We start from the raw sequence: 14,589 nt of genomic DNA on the forward strand, positions 1-14,589 counted from the left end.
CACAATACGATATTAATAGAGAAAGGTTTTCTTCAATTAGTGTTGTCTCCATTGAAACTTGAGAAGAATTCGAATGCAAGAAATCCTCATATTTCTTAAAAAACAAAGGAACCCTCGTGTTAATTTTAATCGAGAAGCTAAGAATACTATAAGAAAGAAAAACTTCTTTACAATAATAGAAAATGTAGTCATAAAATCATTCTTACTAGAGGTGTCATGAGGTCAAATCCTTGGAGCGGTTGTGCTCCTAAATTCTTGAGTAATGAAACCCTAAATTGGTTACCTTTCTTGTAGAGAACTGAAGACACCATATCAAGAAATATTGGTAAGATGGTACTGACCTAGAGCCTTCCTCTCTAAAACCTAAAGAAAACCTGGAAACCCCAAACGAATTGATAATCAATCGGATGTTTTTCAATAACCCGTTGAAGGACCTACAAACACTGAGTAGCATGTTGCTTAGAAAAATAATTTTCGAAGAAAGCTCTTGTAAATAGCCGAGGGATATTGTTATTTTAAGTTTAATATTGAAAAACCCTCGGTGACACAGTTAACAAAATTACCATCAGAAAAAGAGCCTAAGGTTACATGTCATTTGCAGCACTAAGATTTGTGACAGTGCGAGTTAAAAGCCAAACAGTCGGTGAAAGAAAATTACCATCATTTACTAGAAAATGAAACTGTAGAGTTAAAACCATAAACCTCCATCATGGAAATCTCTGACTGTAGTGGAAGAAAAATGTAAAGTGAGGTTCGGGAGGGTAGTCAATCCAACTGGTTGTTTCGTCGAGTAAATAATACAATCCGATCAAATCAAAGCATCTAGACCATCCATCTATGACCCCATCGCATGGATGGGTCAAAACCATTGTTGCATGATCGATGCATGGAGAGAGAGAGGCCCCACACATATTAGACTCCAAATGTATCTTGGTGAAGGGAGGGTCAGATAATGGATTAATATTTATGTCAAAATAATAATAATAACAAGGACGGCATGCAGCTGAGTCGTCCCTGCCAGCGCAGAATGCAAAAAATTGTGACTATATAATGCTAATAAGAAAACACCGCTTGCAACAAGTGGTCGCTACTAAGGAGTAAAGAAGTTTTAACTTACCATCTTCTTCATTTTACATGATTACATGAAATGACAGTGACACGCGAATGGATAATTAGAGCGAAACCGTGGTAATATCCAGCAGTATCACGAGAACAATCTGGAGTGGGAACAACAACATTAGAAGCATTATCTAGGTCGAACTTCTGCAATGGAGAATTCTGGTTTATGTTCAAATAAGAGAGTTATACTACTACACTATAACAATATTTTGTATTTAACCAAATATAATTTTGTATTTTTTACTTAACCAAATATAAATCTGGGCAAAATATTGTGCCTGAATGAAGCAGTTGGTTGGCATGGGGCAGCTGGTAATAAAGCAGTTCGATGGCAAGGGGCGGCTGGTAGTTGCTAGTTACTGCAGGTTGTCGTAAGCCAGAGCATGAATTACCAAATGCTAAGAGAGCTAAGAGAAGTCCATGTCAAATGATTTCAGTCGCATATACCAAAATACATCACATAGAGCTATTGTAAATCTTTATTTTAAAGATTAATGTAAACATTTTTCCATATCTCATATGCGCTACATTCAATGCTATCAATTAAGGTGGGTAGAGGACCCTCACGAGATATAATGTTTAGCTAATTAAAAATTTTAAATCGAAGAACATATACGAGATGTCAAGAAGGTAATGGTCTCCTTCTTGAAATCAATAATATCGTTGTTGTTAAAGCCCTATTCCAGAATGAGCTAGTATGTACCAAATGGAAACAGGTGGAATAGGTCACTTTTTCTTTTTTTTTAACTACTTGTTTTATAAATTTTCATTCAAGAGATACTGAAGAGATAAAGTTTGAAGTGATAGAATCAATATATCGGTTAAGAAAATATGATTTTGACTTCAAGGTTTGAGAAGAAATATGAATTCAATTGCGAGTTTGACAACGCAACATTTTTACTAAAGGATAAGCAACAGAACAAAATTATAGCAGCACACAATACTAGTCATTTCTAAAAACCACGTAGTCTTTAAGAAACCAATAGACTTCAAATTTTGCATTAATGGCAGTTGTGAACACTTGCATAAAGCAAACCACGTGTTGTCTTCATGAACGCTTTTGCATAAAGTGAAGAAAAAAGAAACCATGTGTTGTCTTCAATTCCATGCCTCGGACATTGTCCCATGCAACTTCCAGATAGAGTGAAAATACCAGCGACCCTTAGCGTTTCATGCCCTTAGCTGGAAAGCCTTATCGTTTCATGCCCTTAACTGGAAATCCGAAAGCTGCCATGAATACAATAATGATCAACATAATTCTCAGAAATTCCAGTGCTAAAAAATGTCTCCATGCTTGGAAGCTCGCAGAAATGTTCATGGAAGCTTGCAGAATGTCTCAAGAAAATGTTCCCATTCTCAGAATGGAAGCTCGCAGAAATGTTCCCATTCTCAGAATCTTGCAGCGTGGGTTTGGACATGTAAGTTCCTCTAATCTTTTACCAAACTCCTTTCTACCACTTGTGACACCTCTAATACCAAAAATTGTTTCCTGCAAAACATATTACACATATTTTTTGGGGGGGTTTAAACTAAGCTTTTGTCCAATTTCTAAATGAAACTCATTTATAGTTTTGGATTTCATCGTTCCATGTCTAGGAATCCATTTATTAGCACGCAAATCAAGAACCTTCCTGACCATGAATATCGTTTGAAACACAAGACGTTGATTGCTACTTACCTGCTTCATTGTGGCGATATAAGAATCAATGATACTACGACTCCTGGTTTCTTTGAGGATGTTTTCCTACAATATTCAAAAGAAAAAAAGAGTAAGCATACACTATACACTATACAAGCTTGAGAGAAACGTTTTAATCAACTATTAACTGTATTTTTGCAATTATTTTCGTTAATCTAACTTACTATGCATGCTATGGTTTTCTGTTTCCCTCAAACAGAGAACATGATATTCGCTACTAGTTCGCTTTATTCAGGTACTAGTGTTTCCTTCATGCTTTTCATGCCTGAGCTTCTCTCACGCAAACCGACATTTTTGCGCCGCAGCCCACTATTCAAATGTTGTACATGTTTATTCTCAATCCTTTGCAGAAGCACCATCAATGAAGCTTGCTTGAGTTTTGCTTCATTCATTCCTTTAAGCTTCCTTAAGTTTAAGGAAGTTTAATGGCAGAGATGTAATTAATCAACAATGCAAGTATCTAAGTTTTTACGTCAACGCATGGCCAAGATGTCCACTGGCATAGATCTTTCTTCTTTCTTCAGGTACAGGCAAGGCATCATTTATGACCTGCTCAACAGCAAGCTCTCTCTTTGCATACCAATGAGTTCGTCCCTGAAGCAGCAAGCTAGTTGGATATCATGTGATTATATTTGGATATCATGTGAGTATATGAGATGGAATGACGCCCACACCATAAACTAGGCTCGACAACAACCTTGTATGGTAGCAATAGGTGGTGGCCCACACCATAACCCAGGCTCGACAGCAACCTTGCATGGTAGCAATAGGTGGCGACCTTGCATGGTAGCAATAGGTGGCGAGGCAAAAATGTTGTTTAATTTATTCCAATGCACAGCCAATTGTAAAACTAAGGATAAGGATATATGTAGTGTCAAATTTATATGCAGTGACAAACTTTGAAATATACAAAATGGAGGATATATGCAGTTTGAAATTTTGGATAAAGGGGTGGATGGGTTTTTTCAAACTTTCGATAAAACCTTTGCAGTTTCAAACTTTCGATAACTTTCGATAAAAAGGTGGATGGGTATTCTCAAACTTTGGATAAAACATTTTTTGGAGGAACAAAATCCATAGCCCAACAATAAGACCTCAAACTGGAAACTTTGGATAAAAGGATTTTTTGGTGAAATGGTTTTTTAAAAGATTGGATAAATGAGTTGGTCAACCCAACTTAATATGGATTCAATGCTCAATTGAACGCTATAGTCCCTGCTATGCCGGAGGCAGGGACTAATAACAGTAATCATGAAACATAACAATACCTTGAATTATAACAATGGCTGGCTTATCACATAAGGGTTCAATAGTGGATATGAGCCTCAAGAATTTTTATTGGTGTATAAAGTGTTGAGATCGAATATATGTGAGATGATGACGATGTGGGTTTCCATGATCTTAAACATATTTTATTTACAAAGAAAACTTTACATTGGTGTGATGAAGACATAGTGGACAAGCAAGATTTGTTTAAGTATTGTGGAACCCAAGGTTAATGGGTTTATTTTCATTCCTTTCAATTATATAAACATAATATCATTTGAAAATAAAATAAAATGAACCATGATATACCGAGGGTACTTCTATATTCATATTATCAATCAAAGTTTCTCTTAGGAAACATACAAATAGGGTATATTGATTCTGTATGATCATGGAATTAAAACTTGTATGTAAGAGCAAACTTTTCTAATACAACATTGAATAAAATAGAAGAAATGATAAAAACAAACTATATATGGTTTTGGAGGTACATTACATGTGGTATTAGAGATTTTGGCTATAAGACTGATACCTATGAGTTAGATCATGGCTAGAATTTAATTGAGTACATGTTTTGTTTTTCACAATAGAGAGAAACTTCATAGCAGAACCATCTTCATGACATCTTGATGTAGAGAAATTTTGGGTACAACTCGATGGTGAGGCATCATCACATACATTAGAATTGTTAGAGATTCTGAAGGGTCTAAAAGTGGAACTAGAAAGCATTAGAGTAGATAATGAAAAACTATTGAAAGCTAGTGTGGACCAGGAAAGACTCATAAAAGTATAATTGGAAAACGAAATCATTAAACATTAGGAAAAACCTCAAAGAATGGAGATAAAGAGGAATACCTTAAAAGGAAGGATCATGATAGTATAGACGAGATTGAACTTCTCAAACCTAAAAATGAAAAGGAACTAGATGAAGAAGGAGTTGAATGTAGTTTAGCGAAAATGCCACTTATAGTACCTAATTAGGCGAAGAAACATAAAGTAGAACTGCAAGGAGAAGTTAAGAAGATTATGTCTCAAGTATTTTATGGCGAATCAAAGGAGTTAGTTGAGGCATGGTTGATGAACATGAATAAATATTTTAAAGTATATGAATTTCCCAGTAATTTGAAGGCCAGATTACCCACATACTAGCTGGAAGTTGATGAATTCTTGTAGTGGGAAGAAATCATAATTGTACATAATATAGAAGATAAGAAGATGAGTTGGGAGGATTTAAAAAAAACAATTCAAAGGAAAATATCTAAGAAAAAGGTATTATGATGATAGAGATAAAGAGTTCCATGAATCGAAGCTTAGCCACATGACCATGGATGAATTAGTCACTAAATTCACCCATCCCCTAAGATTTGTACTGTACATTCGCGAGGAAAAAGCTAAAATTCATTGATTCTTCAATTGTTTACCCATTTCCTTCAAAGTGAATATTGAGTATGAAAACCCTAAGGAAATGGATGAATTTATTAAAAAAGCTAGAATATGTTACCAATAGTCTCAAAAGAGAAATGATAAATTAAAAACCTGGAAAAATAAGAAAAAGGATAGATTCATACAAGGGAATAAAGGGTTCAAATCATCTTTTTTTAAGAATTTTGTTAATAATCACCAAAACATAAATTTCAATAGGAATAATAACCAACAAGAGACTCATATACGAATAAGATACAGACAAATATCTAAATTGTAGAATCTCCAATGAGAAGGAAAGATAACCCTTCAAATGTTCGGGCTTTTTAGAGCCTCATATTCTTGCAAATTTCCTATACAATGTTAAATTTAGTCAAGATTACACAATGTACAAGAAGCTTCCATGATAAATGATGTGGCTGCAAGTATTCCCAAAATAAATGCAACTCTAGAGGATTTATAAGGTGAACATCAATCCTCTATGATGGAAATAGAAGGTAATATTTTGAACCAAGATGTGTCAATTTTAATAGACCCAAGATCTATTTTATGTTATGTTAGTCCAAAGATAGTGGAAAAATTCAAGTTGAAAATGGAAAAATGAAAAAAGTCCTCGTTGGTACAACTAGTAAATGGTACTAAAAGAAAGATTACTAGTTGGGTCAGGGAATTATTAGGAATAGAAGTAGCATAATATTGTGAGTGTCATAGCACTTGGATGCCGCCCACCCCCCCCCCCCCCCCTTACTAAAAAGACATGAAACTGTGTTAGTTCTGGAAAAGAAGTAAGTGTTAGTGTCAAAGCTCTCACACATGGAATGACCACTCACAATTTTTTTTTTTTTTTTTTTTAATTATTAATTTTAAATGAATTATCTGGACTCCTCCACTAATTTCACTATGTCTTCACCTAGGAAGGACCAAGTCACTTGGAATAATTCGACAGTGAATCTATCTGGCCCTGGTGCTTTGTTTCTCGCCATATTCCTAATTACCTCTTCCACCTCTGCTTTAGATATTTCTCTTAATAGAGCCAAGTTCTGGTCTTTGCTTATCAAATTGGGGATATGTTGTATGATTTTATTAATATTATCTCCCTTTCTAATGTTTGGCTCTGTCAGGAGCCCTTTGAAATGCTGTACTAACAGATTCTCCATTTCTTCCTTTTGGGTGAACCGATTTCCTTGTTGATCCATTAAGGAGAAGATTTTGTTCTGCTGCTTGTGTTGTATCATTGCTTTGTGGAAGAACCTTGTGTTTCTTTCTCCTTCTTTTAACCATTGGATTCTTGATTTTTTTTCCATGGGACTTCTTGTTGTCTTTTTTCTTCCAATTTGTTAATCAGCAGCCCTTCCTCTTCTGCAAGCCCTTCACGTCTACCCTCATTGATTATTTGCTGCTATACTTTCTTCATCTTTGTTTGGATTATCTCATGTTCCTTTTGTATGTTACCAAGTTCTCCCTTGTTCCATTTCTTTATCTTACCTTTTAGATCTTTTAGTCTAAGTTGAAAGGTGTGCATCTGGTTGCTTCCTCCTATCTCATTCTCATTCCCTTTCCACCATTCCTTCATTTTTCCTATTAGGATCGGTTCTCTTAGCCAAAATGCCTCAAACCTAAAGGGTTTGTTTTGATTTCCTTGATTCATTTCTACTTCTATTTTAATAGGCTAGTGGTCTGATCATAGGCACGGAAGAATTTATGCTTCATAGAATATGTCATTGCCAATGAAGTGTTCTATTGCAAAGAATTTGTCTAGCCGAGAGGCTATCTGTCTGCTCCCTCCCCTTCTGTTGTTCCATGTATATTTTTCATTTATAGTTGGGATGTCTACTAGTTTTAGTTCTTCTTGAAGATCCTTGAATCTCTCCATTTCCGACTCTTCTCTTTGTAATCCTTCTCTTTTCTCCTCTGTTGAGGTTGTCAAATTGAAGTCCCCTACTATCAGCCAAAGTTTTTCATCGTGGAGTTTACCAAGCTTTTGTATTTGTTGGAGGAAATTCCCTTTTAAAACTGGAATATGAGATTCATATACTGTGGAGACTAAAAACCATTCTCTATTTCCAATTAGACAGAACCGCCCCGTGAGGATTCTTTTAATACCCACCCAATAGTCTACTGTGATCTGTGCTGGGTTCCACAATATTTCTATACCTCCCACACTACCTTTCACATCTATGGTCATGCATTCATACTTTGGTTTTATTTTTCTTAGTATGTCCTCCATTCTCCCTCCTGTAAATTTTTTTCTTGTAGTAGCATAAGTTGAGGTTTTTCTTTTCTTAGTCTCTCAATTAAGTGTCTTTGCTTGCCTCTGTTGTTGAGGCCTATTATATTCCAGGATGTAATTATCATTGAGTTACTTGGTTTATTTGTTGAAATACCACTGATAGCGGTACTACCCTCCCTGTATTCACCAACATTCCTCCCATAATCTATATAGATTCCTGTAGGTTTCTTCGGCCTCTTTTCTTTCCGCCTTTCATTTTATTTGAGTAATCTTGGGAATTGTCTTGGTGCATCCCCAGTTGTCTGCCATATCCACCTTCCCCTGCCCCTGTTTAACTTGATACTGCTGGAATATTTCTCTGCATAGTCGCTTTTGGTCTTCTGGAATGGATCACTCATCTAGGTGTCTCCATTCATTCAACAATTTCCTCAGCACCTCTTCTTCCATGCTTAGTTCTTCTCCCATACTTGCATCTATTTCCATTGTAGTGTTATCCATATTCTCTCTGTCTCCCTTCTCCTCCTTCTTTGTCGACTCACTTTGGGATTTCCTCTTAGGTTTTAGCTTGCCTTGACTTGAGCTGCTTTACTTTCCCTTTTCCCCCTGATAGTCCATTATTTGGACCTTGTTATCTTCTTCTTCTCCTCCTTGTAACACATCAAAGCTATTTGTTTTGCTCAGCTGAGCTTGCTATTCTTTTTCCCCTCGCTAGAATTCGCTCTCATTTGTCTTCTCTTACTTTTCACTTCTTGAAACCCTTCCTTATCTTCTTGATTTTTCCTCTGTTGTTTACTCATGTTCTCTCCCTCTTCTATATTCAGAGGGCACTCCTTAAATAGGTGGCCATACTCATGACATCCTATACATCTGAATGGGATGTGTTCGTAGTCTAGGGTTTGCTGTCAGACCTCTTCATGGTACTCTAGTTCCACTGTGTCTGGGATGGGTTTAGCTATATTCATGTATACACATATTCTCGCATATGAAGTATATCTTCCTTTTTTTTGTCGTTTCTAGTATTTTGACAAATCTACCTATCGTATTTCCTATGCCCTCCGTATCTCTGGGTCCCAGAAGTCCCTTGGGAGGTCAAATAACCTAACCCACACCGAGGCTGCCAGAAAGTTTTCCTTGTCTGGGTCATAGCATTCTTCCCAACATCTCATAAACAATCCAGCATTATAATGGAAGTAGCTTGATATGGCCTTGGGCTACCATTTTTGTTGAATTCATTTGGTGAGGTCCTTTTCTGTCGGCCATACTCCGATGAACTTGCATATTAGCGCGTTGTCTTTCATGTAACTTCTATATTGCTCTAGTTTTTTCATCTGTATGATGAATCTCAGTTTCTCCGTCGCACATGGTAAACATTTACCTCTGTTGCCTACCTGCCATCTCGCTCTGAGGACCGGTCCTGACATTTTGTTTGTTTCTCCCGCTTATTTCTGGTTACTTGTGTTCTGGCATGATTCCCCTGCCGCCGTGTCTGATAAGAGGGGATCTCCCCCCCACCCCACCTTTCCTCCTCTGTCATTTTGATCTGGTTCCTGGCCTCTTGGGTTTGCAGCTTTTTAGCAGTCTGTAGGTTTTTGGAGACGTGGTGTCGTTTATCTCATGGCTACATCGCCATTAATGTTGCAAAAGCCATTCCAATAATGAAAGGAATATTTGTGTGAATTGTAAATTTGAATTATTACATATGTACGAAAATAGTTTTTTTTTTTAACACGAATTTACAATTTAAATAAGAAAATTAAAACATTTTTTAGTATTATATAATCAAATTTTAATTATATTTAAAAAAATCATTTTCATTTAATTATTAATTAGCATAGATCTATCTTAACTCCGGATCTATCAAGCAACTAGATGGATCAAATCTTTAGAGGTTCAAACCTTTTGAGTGTAAAACTTGAGAAAATGTTTACACCTTGAGAGATTTTATCCCTCTAAGAGCTTCATAGATCCCAAATTAAGATAAATCTAGATTGATTTAATTATTAATAATTATAATTATTAATTTTATTTTTTATTTTTATATAATTTGATTGCCTCAAAATGTTTATATATATATATTTATATATATATATATATATAATTTGACCAAGTCAAAATGTTTAGATAACACAACATACCATGATATTACAACATCTCTTTCATAGTGGCTTCCAGAGTGTTCAACTCAAAAGCGTAATAAATTAAATTAAAAAAAATTATAAAATATTTTGAGTATGAAATGAGAGATGGTTGTTTGGGAGTTGTACTGATAAGCCATGGTATTGTAACAAATCTCATTCACATCTTAATAATATCTATGATAAAAAGGGGGTAAATATCCGTGGTTAAAAATCTTATTATATTGTGAATATTAAGTTTCTATGTACTCATTAATGAAATTTAAATATGGTAAATTATTATTTTAACTTAAAATGTATCTTAATTATTAGCTACTATATATATCTTATAATTTTTAATGTGATAGGGGGTTTAGATATAGCTTAAAAGTAATTATAATTTTTTCATGAACCACACTAGATGGTTCGAAACAGAGACCAAATAATACTAATGTCATTAATCCGAAAGACATGCTTACTATATTATGGATCACAAAATCCTAAGCTCTAACAATAAAAAAAGTTATAAAATTAAATTCAAATAAAATATTTATAAAATATTTTGATTGTAAAATGAGAAATTGTTTTTAGGCATGCAGTATTGATGAGTCACAACATTAGCCCATGGTATTGTTATAAAGCCTATTTACAAGTTAATAATATAATGAAGATATCTTTTGGCCTAATCACATCTCGTCATCTAATGTGGTTCATCCTCAAGACAAAAGTTAAAAAATTAATCGATCCATAACTGTAAATGTAAATAGTAAATATGCATTTGCCTCCAAAATTAGGAGTTGGGAATTATACATTAGGAGTTAGTTATTATAAGAATGTAATTAATATTATTTTGGTATTGAATTAAATTAAATTAATATTCAATTATAAATTATTAATTATCCGTTATGAAATAATTGTAGGAGTTACCCTTAGAAATAAGGGGTTAAAACAATTGAAATAATAATAATTAATTAAAACACACACACAGGCGTGCGCACACACACATATATATATTAAACTAAAAATAATTGAATAAATTAATATTAATATTTAATTATTAGAATATGAATTAATATAATTGTTTATAAAATCAGATTATTATTATTGGGTTGAGAGGTGTTCTACAACCTAGTATAGGTTAGATGTGTAGGTGTAATTCAAGTATGTAAACAATTTTAAATGTTGGGCTAATTAAAAAATAAAAATAAAAGTTAAAAGCGATATTAGGGATGAGTTTAAACATTTAAATGTGAGTTTAAACATTTAAATGTTGTCTCAGTAATAATAAAAAGTTAAAGTAATAAAAATAATAAAATTCAGTTTGTTATATTTTGATTTTGTTATAACTTTTGAGTAGGCTTTGTTACAATACCATGGATCAATACCATGGCTTATTAATACCACATGCCCAAAAGCCATAACTTATTTCACCATTACAATATTTTATAACAATACAAATTCTTAATCATGGATATTCATCCCCACTATATCGTGGATATTATTAACTTGTAAAAAATAGGCTTTGTTACAATACCATGGGCCAATACCATGGTTTATCAATACCACATGGCCAAAACACATAACTTATTTCACAATCAAAATATTTTATATCATTATGAAAATATTCTTAACCATTGATTTTCAATTACACTTTACCATGGATATTATTAACTTACAAATATGCTTTGTTACAATACCATGGGCCAATAACATGGCTTTCAATACCACATGCCTAAAAAAACATAACTTATTTCACAATCAAAATATTGTATAAGAGTATGAAAATATTCTTAACCATGGATATTCGCCTCCACTTTACCATGGATATTATTAACTTGTAAATAGGCTTTGTTATAATACCATGGCTAATCAATATCATATTCCCAAAATATATAACTTATTTTACCATCAAAATATTTTATAACAATATGATAAAATTTTAAATCATAGATATTGACCCCCACTTTTTCCATTGATACTTGTGAATAGACATTGTTACAATACCATGGGACAATACCATGGGTTATCAATAATGCATGCCCAAAACTCATAACTTATTTCACAATCAAAATATTTTATAACAATATGACAAGATTCTTAACCATGAATATTATTAACTTGTAAATATGTTTTGTTACAATACCATGGGCCAATACCATGGCTTTTCAGTACCACATGCCCAAAAACCATAACTTATTTCACAATAAAAATAACTTATTTTAATTCAATTTTATGATATTTTTCTAATTGAATCTAAAAGGAAAAAATTATAATTAATTTTGAGATATATCTAAACCTTGTATCCTTAGGGCTATGAAAATATTCCCATAGAAATTAAATTAACTTTTAATAAAGTTAAAAATGAGAACACTTTTATATATAAAGACTTAAAATTTCTAAAAATAAATAATATTATTAAAAACCAGATCCATCCTAAGTGATGAGACCAATCAAAGTGACTAACGATACTAGAGGAAAGAGAGTGCATGTTGAGCATTCAAGTGACTAACGATACTAGAGGAAAGAGAGTGCATGGTTTTTTAAGTATTCCATTATTGTATTTTAGTTGACATGATGATACAAAATATAGATTCAATATTTTACAGCCAATTAAGTTTTTTTTTTTTTTTTTTTTTTAAATTTAGATATTTTCCTAAACACAATACAACGGGATCAAAATTAAAAGAGGAAGGGGGAGGGGGAGAGGGGGGAGGCAGTGAGAGAGAAAGGGGGAAAGAACAAATACATAGAGAGATAGAGGTGGAGAGGGGAAGGGAGTGAGAAGGAAGAGATGGAGAGAGAGTGAGGGAGAGAGGAGAGGGGGGAAGACAAAGAAGAGGAGATGATAGAGATAGGGAGAGAAGGGGAAGAGAGAGAGGGATGCACAAATATGGAGGGGAGAGAGAGATGGAGAGAGGGATGGAGATGGTGACAAAGTGTGTGTGTGTGTGTGAGAGAGAGAGAGAGAGAGAGAGAGACAGGAGATAAGGGAAGAGAGATAGGAGAGGGACAAGAGAAGGGTAAGAGAGAGAGAGAGGGAGACACAAGATGGAGTGGAGAGAGAGAAAGAGAGAGGGAGATAGTGACAAAGCAAGGACTGGAGAGAGAGAGAGAGAGAGAGAGAGAGATTGAGAAGAGAGAGAGAGAGAGAGAGAGAGAGAGAGAGAGAGAGAGAGAGAGAGAGAGAGAGAGAGAGAGAGGGGGGGAGAGATAGAGGTAGGTGGGAGAGAAAGGAAGACAAATAGGACTCAAGAGAGATAAGGAGAAAGAGTTGGAGTTGGAAGGGGAGAGAGAGGGAGGGAAGAAGAAATACATAGCGGGAGAAAGGCGGAGAGGGAGAGGAAAGAGAGTGAGAGAGAAGAGCAGTAAGGAAGAGAGAGAGGGAGAAAATGGGAAGAGAGATAGAGAAGGGGAAGAGAGAGAGAGGGAGAGATAGTTAGACAAAGCTAGAGAATGTGTATGTTTGGGGGGTTAGATAGAGAGAGGGAATAAGAAAGAGACACATATATGAAAAAATATATATTATATATTATTATATAAGGAGCCTAGATCCATCTTAACCCCGGATCTATCAAGTGTCTTGAGAGATCAAATCTCTCAAGGTGCAATCATTTCCTCAAGTTTCACACTAAAAAAATAGGTTTGCACCTCGAGAGATTGGATTCGTCTCGGTGCTTGATAGATCTGAGGTTAAGATGGATCTAGGTTGGTTATATCATTCTTTCAAAATATAATTGATAATAAAAAAGGGAGGGAAATCAAGAAGAGAGGGAAGCAGCTCCTGCTTAATTTGCCATTGTCTTGTTGAGATTGATTTCTTGTTTCTCAATCTGAATGGCCTATCTTAGCTTCCCATGATGGAAATGATCAACCCTTGTGATGAACCACATTAGATGGTTCTAAACATCAACCAAATCTTAATGATGCGATTAATGCAAAAGACATATTCATTATCATTATGGATTACAAAATTACAAAAGTTTAAGATCTAGCAAGTTAATTACGTCGTAAGGCGTTCCCTTTGAAATGAACTCCCACTCTTGCCCACTTGTCATCATTATGGGCCATAAGATTATGTGTTAGACGATTGAAAACAGTTCCACCGTTGGATGAAGGGAAAGTAGTTACAATTCGTTGCATAGTATCAAGGATGCCATTTGATTAAATTAACACACCATGGCAATGGTTGCGCTTGCCAATGGCAATGGTTGCACTTGCCGCTGCAACCACAACAGCCACAGCTGCACTGAAACATCAAAATGATTCTGATACCCATATCTATACATCCATTGCTGCTAATGACAGCCCTAGAGGTTACCCAGTAGCAGAACACATGCCTCATTTTGGATTTCTTACTCAACGAATGTGGGTTGCGCCAGTCTGAGCTTTCAAGAATCCTCAAAATAAGGCCAACCTTTGTCAGAACGAGATCCACTTCTATAGCCCAACAAGCCGTTTGGTTCTTGACAGATTCGGGATTCACGGATGACTGGGTAAGGACCCTCATTACCAGAAACCCATCTATTCTCGCTTTCAATGCTGATCGGCTGTTGAAATCCAAGTTTGAGTGAATGAAAACACGTGGTCTCACTGCCCAAGACATAAAACTTGCCTTATCTCGGGCACCCAGATTGATTAAATGCAGTATAGAGAAACTTCTGTGTCCTAACATGCAGTATCTTCAAAATCTGTTAGGAACAGAGGCCGATGTTTCCAGGGTTTTTAAATGGGCACCTCAG

Source organism: Pinus tabuliformis, chromosome 4_1 (genome assembly GCF_031772625.1).
Source record: "Pinus tabuliformis cultivar Carrire ecotype Pingquan chromosome 4_1, CPIR1, whole genome shotgun sequence".
Taxonomy (NCBI): domain Eukaryota; kingdom Viridiplantae; phylum Streptophyta; class Pinopsida; order Pinales; family Pinaceae; genus Pinus; species Pinus tabuliformis.